At 36.5% G+C, this 12,208-nt stretch overlaps 1 long non-coding RNA gene across 1 annotated transcript; it reads left to right on the top strand.

The window, feature by feature from the left end:
- Positions 1–8,938: 8,938 nt before the first annotated feature.
- Positions 8,939–9,747, top strand: LOC131616935 (uncharacterized). Its single transcript, XR_009288342.1, has 3 exons — positions 8,939–9,245; positions 9,323–9,429; positions 9,672–9,747. It is a non-coding gene; the product is annotated as an uncharacterized LOC131616935 (long non-coding RNA).
- The last annotated feature ends 2,461 nt before the right edge of the window (positions 9,748–12,208 follow it).

The raw sequence follows: 12,208 nt of genomic DNA, 5'->3' as shown, positions 1-12,208 counted from the left end.
AGTCCCGAAATGTAAAGATAAGTGCATGAGCAGCTCCGGAATCGTCAAAATAGTATAGTTACATGTAAAGAAGTCGACAAACGGATACATGGTTCAAAAGTTATGTACAAAACGAGAATATGCACCAAAATTGAATAAGTACTATACTATTGAATAAAACAATCGGTACAAATTGAATAAAGCAAATTAGTCGGAATATGTATACTATTACCTTTATCACTAACGTCTCTTTCTTTTCTTGGTAGGATTGTGTTCTACGCGTCTCTTAACAACGCGGACGGTTGGATTGATCCAAATACCCTCATTATGATCATTTCTAGTACAAGATTCATTCTCATTTTGATCGTTTCTTGTACAAGATTCAATGCCAACACCAATATCACCTTGATCTTCAATGTTTTCATCAACGATTTTGTTAGATAAAAGCACTATAGACCATTTCGTACTTGTCGGATCATTGACATAGAACTCTTGTTTAGCTTGAGAGGCTAGAATGAAAGGCTCATCTTTGTACCCTACCCTATTGAGATCCACTTGCAAAAATCCTGACTTATCCATTCGTATGCCACTATTATTTTCAACGCACTTGCAACCAAATACAGGAATCTGAAACTTCGCGTAATCAAACACCAAAATGCACTCGATAACCCCAAAATATGACAAATTTGCAAATTTCGGATTTAAGTCATTCGCACTTGATATGTGCATTGCTTCAGCTACCAAGGTAACACCACTATTTTGCATAGTACTTTTATCATCCTGTTCTTTGGTATAAAATGTGTATCCATTAATTGCGTATGCGCTATAAGAAAGCACAATTACACTTGGACCATAGGCTAAACATCTCAACCTTTCTGTTACTGAAGCAGGATCTGAATGATACTTTGAATAAATATGATCCCTAAACCACGTAATGAAACTTCGATTGTGCTCTCGTACTATCCAGTTCTCATTTCTATTTGGATTTAAATCTCGGAGAACAACCTTATGCATTTCAACATACGGCTCAACCTCAATCTCATTGTGCAGAACATACAAGTGCGCTTGATCCCGTTCGACCATTGATACTGTCACAACTTTATTTCCAATTAGCCTTTTTCCTTCTTTTTTTTCGACAATATGAGATTTGGGGAGTCCAATTGATTGAACATTTGACAGATATTCAGTACAAAACTTAACCGCTTCTTCAACTACGTATCGTTCGGCAATACAACCATCCGGTCGACTTCTGTTTTTCACGTACCCTTTTAATATTTTCATATAACGTTCAGCAGGGTACATCCATCTCATATAAGCTGGTCCGCACAATTGTGTCTCTTTCACAAGATGAACGACTAGATGAACCATTATATCGAAAAACGAGGGAGGAAAATACATTTCAAGATCACATAAAGTAACAACTATCTCTTTTTGCAATGTTGGTAAGATCGCGGGATCAACCACCTTACTGCAAATTGACCTGAAGAAGAAACACAACTTAGTTATTGCGCTTCTTACTTTTTCTGGCAGAATATAACGTATACATATTGGTAAAAAATGTTCCATTATAACATGACAATCATGCGTCTTCAAACTCTTTAACTTGAGGTCTTTCATGGACACAAGTCTTCTAATATCTGAAGAGTAGCCTTCTGGAACTTTAGCTTCATTGAGGAACTTACACAATGTTTGCTTCTCCTTTCTAGATAGAGTGTAAACAACAGGTGGCAGATATGTTCGTCTTCCTTTCGTCACGGGTCCCAATTCAGTTCTCATTCCCATGTTTACCATGTCCTTCCTTATGTTAAGACCATCCTTCGACTTTCCTTGTATATTGAGTAACGTACCTATGACGCTGTCAAGTACATTTTTTTTAATATGCATAACATCCAGGAAATGTCTTACGTACAACGACTTCCAATATGGAAGTTAAAAAAAATTGACTTCTTCTTCCACCCACCCTTGAGAAGTGAATGTGCAAGAGTCTTGCCAAACTGAGTGCTCATATCTTTCACCTTTTCAAAAATTTGATCACCTGACAAAAAAGGCGGGGTTGTACGATGTTCGGCCTTTCCATTGAATGCTTTTCTCCAACCACGGTAGTGATGATTAGAATTTAAGAATCTACGATGGCCGAGAAAGACATTCTTCTGACAAAGCTCCAATTGTGTCGTATCGGTTTCATCTTCACAAATAGAACACGCCTTTTTACCTTTATTGTTGTACCCGGATAGATTTCCGTATGCTCGAAAATCATTAATTGTTCCAAACAACATCACCCTCAAGTTGAAACTTTCCTTCCTATACCCATCGTAAATCTCCACACCGTTCTCCCACAAAAACTTTAAATCTTCGATTAAGGGTGCCAAGTATACGTCTATGTCATTCCCTGGTTGTTTAGGCCCAGAAATTAGCATAGATAACATCATGTACTTACGCTTCATACTAGCCACGGAGGTAGGTTATAAATCATAAGAATCACAGGCCATGTGCTATGCGAGATACTTTGAATACCATGCGGGTTCATTCCATCAGTAAACAATGACAACCGAAGGTTTCTTGCTTCTTTTCCAAATTCAGGATAATCAGTATCAACTTTCATCCATTGTGGTGAGTCTGCCGGATGTCGCAACTTTCCATCAATAATTCTTTCATCTGCATGCCAAGTCAAGTGTCTTGAATCGGTCTCACTACGATACATGCGTCTAAATCTCGGAATTATAGGAAAATACCATAAGACTTTAGCAGGAGACAACTTTTTCTTATATCGAGGGGCACCACATTTAGGACACTCATTCAACGCTGCATACTCGTTTCGAAACAAAACGCAATCGTTTGGACATGCATGTATCTTCTCATAGCTCATGCCAATAGAGGACAACATCTTTTTGGCTTCATACGTTCGATTGGGAAAAACATTATCCTTTGGTAGCATATCTTTCATAAGGGCTAATAACTCTGTGAAACTTTTATCCGACCATCCATTGTCCGCCTTTAAGTTGTACAACTTTAACACCGCAGACAATCTTGTGAATTTTGAACAACCATCATACAACGGTTTCTCTGCATTGCTTACCAACCTCTCAAACATTTTGGGACAATCCTCAAGATCTTCTTCAAGCGCTTCTGCAATCTCTTCGACTCTATCGCAATCGTATGTGTCTGTGCAATCGTTGTTTGAAGCATACTTCCTATTACACCTCGACTCCGCATTCTCGTTACTTTTCTCACCATGCATTGTCCAACATGTATAACTTCTATCAATTCCAAACCGTAGTAAATGGGATGCCAACTTATTCTCGTCAACCTTAGCCCCATAACAGCAACCCAAGCAAGGACACGACATTCGAAGCGGGTCTTCGGAGTGCGCAACCGCAAACTCAACGAATTCCCATACCCCTTTCTCGTACTCTTTCGACAATCGGTTTGAATTCATCCATATCTTATCCATGACTTAATTAAGCTAAACAAAAACAGTCAAACTTTCACTCTTCACAAGTAACCCCTATGGCGAATTCAATTCACAAAGTTAATAAGTTCATCACTTAACGATTAACGAAATTGACATCAAGAATATTCCACATGTCGGAATAATGATTATTACTTAATATAATCTAAAAGTTACAAAGTTAGTAAGTTCATCACTTAAAAATCAGAGAATATTCCACATGTCGGAATAATGAGTATTACACTCATGTCTTAATTAATTAAGCTAAACAAAAACAACTAATTATTAAGGAACAGAACGGTATAATGCGTTTCTGTCAAAACGCAAAGGATACACAGAATGAATCAGAAGCAATAAAACGCAACATATTACTTTGGCGAGAGAGAACAATTAATTACCTGTATAGTAGTAAGCAACTTCTAGACCCACACAATGTAAGATTCTTGAATGAGATCAAACTTTCACTCTTCAAAAGTAACCCCTATCTAGCAAAGATATTCCTAAAAAATATAAAATAAAAAACTTAATTGAAGAGTATAAAAATTAGGTCATAATCCATAGCTTAAAAAAATCAGCATTGTATCATTATGTCAAATGCATTCAAATTCAAGTAAACTCACAAACTAACACAATTTTCAAACCAAAAATGAAACAAGATGCAAGAAGTCACATTATACCATGAGAAATTGGGTTCAAAACAAGTTCTAAATCCCTAAACCAACATCCCGGACAGCCATGATATACGTATAAATTGGCTCTCAAAATTCACTTCAAACAAGTTCAAGATGAAAGAAAGTAAACTCAACCATAGCCAAAAGATCTATCGATCAACCAAAATCATGCATATTCAAATATAAAAGTTCAACGATGTCTTTAGAATCAAAATTAAATAATATCAATACAAAATATGACTTAATTCCACTTCAAAACATGAGATCAATTCCAACCACCTTTGAATCAATTAACTTAGAAACCGGGAAGCCACTACACCAACCTATTAACGCATACTTAAGTTCACTTCAAACATGTCTTACACAACGAACTCGGGCATCCATGAACATGAACCAAAACCAAAACTCAAAGAGAAGCGCAATATCATTCAAACCCAATCTAATACAATATATGGATTATCACACATTTAGCAAAAAGAACCACCAATAGTTATACTCAAACCCGACACATAACTATGCTAATGTGAGTATTAGCATAGAAAACAATTGCATTCATCTTTCAAATGTCAAAAACAGTGCCATTATCCAATGCCCAGTTACAACATAGAAGCAGAAGAGAACACAAACACAACCAAATTCTTTACAGTTACACATTCCTAGAGAAAATTACAAAATCACAAGAAAATATATTGGCGATATCGGGAATAACCAATAAATTGTGTACCTTCGTCTTCGTTTTCTGGGCAAGGGTTGTTCTTCGTTCTAGCTTCGTCTTCTCTTCGTTCTAGCTTCGTCTTCTGGGCGGTTTTAAGGATGAGATACGGTCTTCTCGAATTCGTATTCGTTCTAGCTTCATCTTCGTCTTCTCTTAATAGATGACAGCGTTTCTATGGAGTTTCTATGGAGTTTCTATGGAGTTCGCAGCGTTTCTTCGTTCTCGGCAGCGATGGCAGTGAAATAAAATTAGGGATTATGAAACAGCTATCATTTGGATTTTAAAAATTTTAATTGACGAAACAACTATGAAAGCGCTTTTAGAAAGAGCTCTGGTAGCCCTGCCTTTACCAGCGCTTTTTAGGGTAAAAGCGCTTTCGTACCCCCCCTTTAAGAGCGCTTCTGAAAGCGCTTTCATAAGCCACCTATAAGAGCGCTTTTTGAAAGCGCTTTTGTACCCCACCCTATAAGAGCACTTTTTGAAAGCGCTTTCGTACGCCCCCTATAAGAGCAGTTTTAGAAAGCGCTTTCGTACCCCCCCTTTAAGAGCGCTTTTTTTGCGTGTTTTTTTATTTTGTTTTTAGCGAAACCTATGCCAGCGCTTTCTCCAAAAAGCGCTTTAGTAAGGGTGCTGCTAAAAGACAATTTTGGCATAGTGAGAGATGCTCTGATGAGGCTCTAGTACATTCAACAATGTTCTGATACAATCTAGCATGCAATGATTCAAGAAGAAATTCAAGCTCTGAAGTTGTCCTATGGAAGCAAGAATCAGAAGCTATGAATGTTTTGAAGATCTAAGCATATGTGACCGTCTCAACTGAAATGGAAAATACTCACGGAAGTCCTTTATTTATAAATTTCTTCCAGTATTTACTTTAGGGGGAGATTATTTATCTCAGGGGGAGATTGTTAATCTCAGGGGGAGACATATTCACACACAATGTCTATATGCTTATGCTATAGCTGTGTAATTGTCTTTAGCCGTCTGATATTCTGATTGCAAATTCATACCATTTATGTATGTTTTTGTCATCATCAAAAAGGGGGAGATTGTTAGAACAAGATTTGTTCTGATCAATATTCTTAGTTTTGATGATAACAAGCATATGAATTTTGTATGAGATAATGTTATACTCTAATACTATGCAATTTCTGTCGCGGGCGAAAAATCGTTTTGTTCCTCTTTTTTGTGGATGAGACACCTGATGCCTTCTTTGGGCTCGAGTGCTCAAAAAATGATTTTTCTTTTGTACCGACCAAACTTTTTATTGTTTCCAAAGTAGGAAAAGGAAAAAAGCTGCAATAACCTAAAAGTGGGGGGAGAGATCTTTGGGTAAGAGGGTTGGTTATACGAAGGGAAGGTATTAGCACCCAACGTATCTATAGTACTCTATAGGTTTCTTTGTTATGTTTATTCCATTCTTGTTGTGGTGGAGGTTCTTGTGAAATAGGTGGGACCTAAGGTGTTTGTTTGATTATGCTCGCAAAGATCATCGCGATCCTCTGCATACATATCCCCTAGAGGGAATCAGAGCATCTGTAGCTCGGGGTCTACGGGTGCTATGGTTTGAGTGGTTTGAGAGAGAAGTTTTGCTCGCCAAGGATACGACCTTGTGCCTACGTATTCTCAAAGGGATGTTGAGAAAGTCAGAGCAATCGTAGTTCCCACTTATGCTAGTGGAAGCAAAGGAAAATAGACAAATGTCGTCTAAATGCTAGATGTATCTAATCTATATCATCACATACATCTGTTTGATTTTTGTTTGAAAATCTTTTCATTATAAGCCCGGGGCCATGCCACTTAGGGTGCTTAGAATGATAAAGATGTTTTTGTTGTTTAACCAGCCTTGTGGCAAAAGTTTCAATGAAGTCAGCCTTGTGACAAAAACTTTGATTAATCAGCCAGCCTTGTGGCAAAAGTTTCAATGAAGTCAGCCTTGTGACAAAAACTTTGATTAATCATCCAGTACGGTGGTAAAACAGTTTGATTGATTAGCCAGCCTTGTGGCAAAAAGAAATTTGATTGATTAGCCAGTCTTGTGGCAAAAAAGTTTGATTGATTGATTGTTTGTGATGATATATAAGAGATACTCCTAGCATAGAGATGAAAAATGTCTAATCTCCTAGGGTATTTGATTTGGATATTGGGGATGCTTATAAGAAGCCCGTGGGTCCTTGTACGAAGCCCAAGAGGAGGCTATCCGAGGGTCCTTGCATTGTAAGCCCAAGAGGAGGCTATGGGAGGGACAATCCGGGGTCCTCGCATTGTAAGCCCAAGAGGAGGCTATGGGAGGGTCACTCGTTTGTACAAAGCCCAAGGGGAGGCATGGTATAGTTGGTTTGAGCTCTTAGAGCGATTTCACCGGGAAACCATACTCTATGTCCTAACCTAAACTAGGGAGATTCTTTGCACGAAGCCCAATAGGAGGCTATGGGGAACCTAGTGTTGTACTAAGTTGAACAAGCATATAACACAATCACAAGTATGAACAAGTACGAACAAATATGAACAAGTACATGAACAGATATGAACAGTTATACATATATGACAAAGTGTGTGTATATAATGGAGTTTATGAAGGAAATATACCTGTAAGCATGATCCATTTGTATACACAGGGTTTGGGACTCACACTCGGGGAGAGGTCCATTTGAATTTATTCAACAGCTATGTAAACAGGTATTTACAAAGGGGCTTGGGACTTATACCTACATGGAGGCCCATGGTATATTTTTGGGAAGATTTAAAGAAAACCTTCATTTTTGGTGTGTTATTCAAAGTTAAAAATCAAACTGATTGAGATATGTACAAAAGGCGTACAATGAAATACCTAATTTCATGTACTAGAGTGGGTATGTACAAAAGGGCTTGGGACTTATACCTACATGGAGGCCCATGGTATATTTACAAAACATGGTTGATCGTTTTATTTACAGACGCGTCGTTTGGTGTTTTGAAAAGTATTGTTTTGAAAGAGTTTTCTGTACAAAGAAAAACTGTATAAAAGGAAAAAGGAGTGGGTCTTATACTCTCTAATATTCGAGAGGCCCCATGTTTTATTTTCATAAAACATGGTGGATGGTTTAAAAAAGAGTTGAAAGATTTGTTTGTTAAAAAAACTGTTTGGAAGTTTATTTGGAAAAAGTTTTCTGTTAAAACAAAAACTGTACAAAGAAAGACGAAAGGGACTTATACTCTCTAATATTCGAGAGGCCCCACTGTTTTGAAAAACAATGGATGATTTGAAAGTGAATTGATTACTGTTGTGAAAACAGTTGATTGAAAATGAAGTTGAATTGATGAAAACAGACAGGTAATTCTTTTGCATAGTTATGGAGTTTTAGGCTTACCTCGAAGAATGAGAAAATTGGATTTCTGAGTTTGAGGTGTTACCGTGATCCTCAAGTGATGTGCTTGGAGTAAATTAGGATTTCAACAGATGTTAAGCATCCTCACCAGCAGAAAAGAATGTCGAATAAGCTCACAACTTTCAGCATCCCATGATCATCCAGTAATTGTTTATGGAATTCTACAGCAAATGGAAGACCAAACAAAACAGACAAATCCAAAAGACAACAGAGAAATAATCTCGAAGTCTTGGATGAAGTGAGAAAATTCAAGTAAAATGTGCAACAGTAACCAATTAGAAATTTAAATGATTAACCACACAAAATAAAAGAAAATATCAAATTCAAAGTAAAAAATTAATTCTAAAAGAAGATATTTTTTTGTAGTTTTTTCATGAAAAGAGAAAATAATTAGAAACATAAACTTAAATATGCATCTAATATATTTTTTTTTTGGAGTTTTTAATAAGAATTAAAAAAAACACACTTATTAACATATGAAAATATTAAAAACATATTTTTTGTCATTTTTAATAAGTATTAAAATAAAAACTAAAACCTATATAAAAAAAAGTTTCAAAATGAAATAGTTAGAAGAATTTAATAATTGGGCCAGGGGGTTTAAATCTGGATTGGGGGTGTGCAGCCCAATATTATTACAGGCTGAAATAAATAAAAAAAAAGGAAAGGATGGTGCTTGGGTCGGACCGGGTTGAACCGGATCCGCCCAACTCTTAGCAAACAATTGGGTTAGAAAACCCTAAACAAAACACACAGAGGCAGCGCCTCTTTCTCCTTCCTTCTCACGTTATTTTTTTCTGGAAAAACAAACTTTCTTCTTCTCTCATACCGATTTAACAACAACACAAATCTCTCTCGGTTTCTCTCTTCCACGATAATCACCATGAATTTCCGTTCTCAACCTTATCTCTCTCGCGAAGGACACAACAACAATGGTCTCCCTCGGTGCTCACTTTACGGCAACAAACAGCGGCCCTTTCTCCATCTCTTGCTCTCAATCGATAAAAACGACTCCTCACCGGAAGTTTTACGGCGGCCATGGATGAACAAGAGGTTCCTTAAAGGTATGATTAAATTCTGTTTCTATGGTGCAATTCAGTTTTTTAATAGCAACCATAACTTATGCTTTCTCTGTTTTCAGATAATACAGGAACAATATATTTGTAGCAACTGATAAAAGCAATATTGAGAGCAAGGGGTGAAGTCAACTTACCTGCGGCAAGAGATGTTTTCCGGAATTTTGTTAAGGTATGCAAACTATTTACTTTTGCTCTTGAGAATCCGCTGTAAGTTTGTTGTTACTGCTGTGTTGATTCTGAATTCAGAGTCTGAACCGCTACTTTGTTGTTACGACTTCAAACTTATCACAAATCGTTTCTGTTGCACTTCTAAGTTGTGAATTGTTATTGTGTTGATGTGATTCTGAATTGCAGCTTGTTTCTATTGCTATTGTTGTTGTCGCTGAATTTTGTTGCAATTTGTTGTTACAGCTTCACAATAACTTGTTGCTGGAAGCGTCGGGTGCTGTGTTGAAGATGATGTGGGGCTGCCACTGAAGTCCGAAGGTATGGCTTCGACCTCCCTTTCCTTTTTTCTGGAAATTTCGAGTGGTGTTGTTGAACTCACACCCTTGAATTGTTGTTGAACCGGTTATGAACTTTTGAACTTGTTGCAAATTGTTTGAAACAACTTTGGATTATTGTTTGTAACAACTTTGAATTGTTGCTAACAACCTCTTCTTTTTTTTTTTGAAATTGTTGTAGGCTTTTGATGAAGGTGGTGCCAAACACCTTTTTGGATTGTTTCAAGACTTGAAGATGGAATTCAAGTTGGAATTCTCCACCAAGGTATGAACAACTTCTTCACTCCTTTTCAAACTATGGGACTAAGAAACTTGAAAATTATGAGAGAAGTGAGGAAGCAAATAGTTAAGGTTGCTTTTGTGTCCTTTGCTTCAAAGAGAAACACTTCTATTTATAGGCCAAATTTAGGGATGTGTTAGGAATTAGGAAACTTGATTGGAATGTTATGGTCATTGCAAGAATAAGAATATATTCTTCATCATTGCAAGAATAAGAATATATTCTTCATCATTGCAAGAATAAGAATAAGAATAAGAATATATTCCTTATGTCATTATCCTTGTGACAAATAAGCCATGTGGGTAAATTTTTATGTCATTTTATGATATCTCTAAGTTGTAGAATTTTATGACATAAAAATCTCTCTTTGACATTCTTTGACTTTTGCTAATCTCACCCCTCTTTTGTTTTCTTTTTCATGTCACATGAGAACTCTTGAAGAAAGAATGAAGAATCTTGAACTTGAAGAATGAAGACTTTGAAGATTGAAGAATTCAAGAATGTCTTTGAAGTTTTATTTTTCTTTTCCTTGTAATTCCAACTTTGTATGAATGAAACTTTGTAATTCTTGAATTTTAAATAAAGTCCCTTCATTTGTAATTCATTTGTTCCATAAAAAAAATATCATTTGTGAATGCTTGAATTTCTTGTTAGAACTTGAATGAAGTTACTATTCTTGAATGATCTTGAATTGAATTTGAATCCCTTTTGAATGTTGAAAATTTGAATGAACCCTTTTTTGAAAGGAATTGGTAGAATATCCTTGAAGTAGTGAACTTTTGAATTTCAAGTCTTGAAATGTATTCTTGCACCATGAATTAGAAATGATCTTGAATTAAAACCCTTGAATCCATGATCTTGAATCATTTTTGAAATAATTTTCCAACAATGGACATTTTCTTTGCAACTTATATGAAATTCCCATGAATGATCAAATAATTCATATGATTCAAATCTTCACCATGAGCAATCCACGGACCAAAAAAACCATGAAATAAATTCCAAGCAAGTCTCTTTTAAATCACACCAATTAGCAAATGGCGCATTTAAAATGAAAATATCCACGAACATGAATTTATTTTGCAAAGAGTGAGTGATTGAATGAAGAATCCTAATTTGGTCGATTCAAAGCTTTTGAGCTTGTTGAAGTGAATCTTTGAGGACCAAATGGTGACTGTGGATCTTGAATTGAAATGTAATTTCCATTGGATTTTGTCATAGGGATTATTTGAGGATGATTGAAACCTTTGATTGACTTCCTGGGGATTTTTAGGGTTTCCCAAATGTGATCCCTGATTTTGGTCCCTGATAGTTCAAAATCCTAATCTGATGATCTGAGATTTCACTGTTGATCAATCCTTGTGTAGGAGATGTCTTGAGTCAATAGATTAGGTCAAAATGAGGTACTTGGGTTCTTGAGGTCTTGTCCCAAGTCATTGGGTCAAATCCTAAGCAAAAGTCAAGAGTATGCTATCTTCAGTCAAAACCCTAATTCAGTCGATTCAGAGCCTTTGAGCTTGTTGAAACGAATCTCTGAGGACCAAATGTTGATTATTGATGAAGATGATTCATTTGAGATGAAGGGAGAACAAAACCCTAATTGATTGTTATTTGCACTGATGAGTGATTTCCTGATTAAATCCTGCTGAGCACAAGTAGCAAACACAAACTATGCAATTTGTTAGAGATGCAAATGATGCATATGCAAATGATATGAGGTGGTATCTTAGGTCAAAAATTGGGGTATGACAATTTCCATTTCAAGAATTATATAAAGAGTATGCACAAAATCAGCGCAAGAAGCACTGACTCAGAAGGTTCAGCATGCAACATCAGAACATGGTCTGGCAAGACATCAGAAGATGGTCAAGCAGAATCAGAACATGGGTCTATGGAAGCAACAGGAGAACTTGAGATCAGAAGCAGAAGTACTGAAGTTCTCATGGTATCACGCTCAGAAGCACTTCAAGGTCAGAAGACAAGAAGATGCTCTGCACCAAGCTGTTTTACTCTGATGATATTCAAACGTTGTTTACACAAACATCAGATCAGAAGCAAGTATAAGATGGCAGGCTAAGCTGACTGACAAAAGGAACGTTAGAAGCTATTAAAGGCAACGTCAGTAGACACAACGAAAGCAAGGCTCGAGGTAGTTGACAAAAGAG

The sequence above is a fragment of the Vicia villosa genome, linkage group LG7 (genome assembly GCF_029867415.1).
Source record: "Vicia villosa cultivar HV-30 ecotype Madison, WI linkage group LG7, Vvil1.0, whole genome shotgun sequence".
Classification (NCBI taxonomy): Eukaryota; Viridiplantae; Streptophyta; class Magnoliopsida; order Fabales; family Fabaceae; genus Vicia; species Vicia villosa.
The sequence above is the reverse complement of the archived record's forward strand: the minus strand, read 5'-3'. Positions and strand labels throughout refer to the sequence as shown.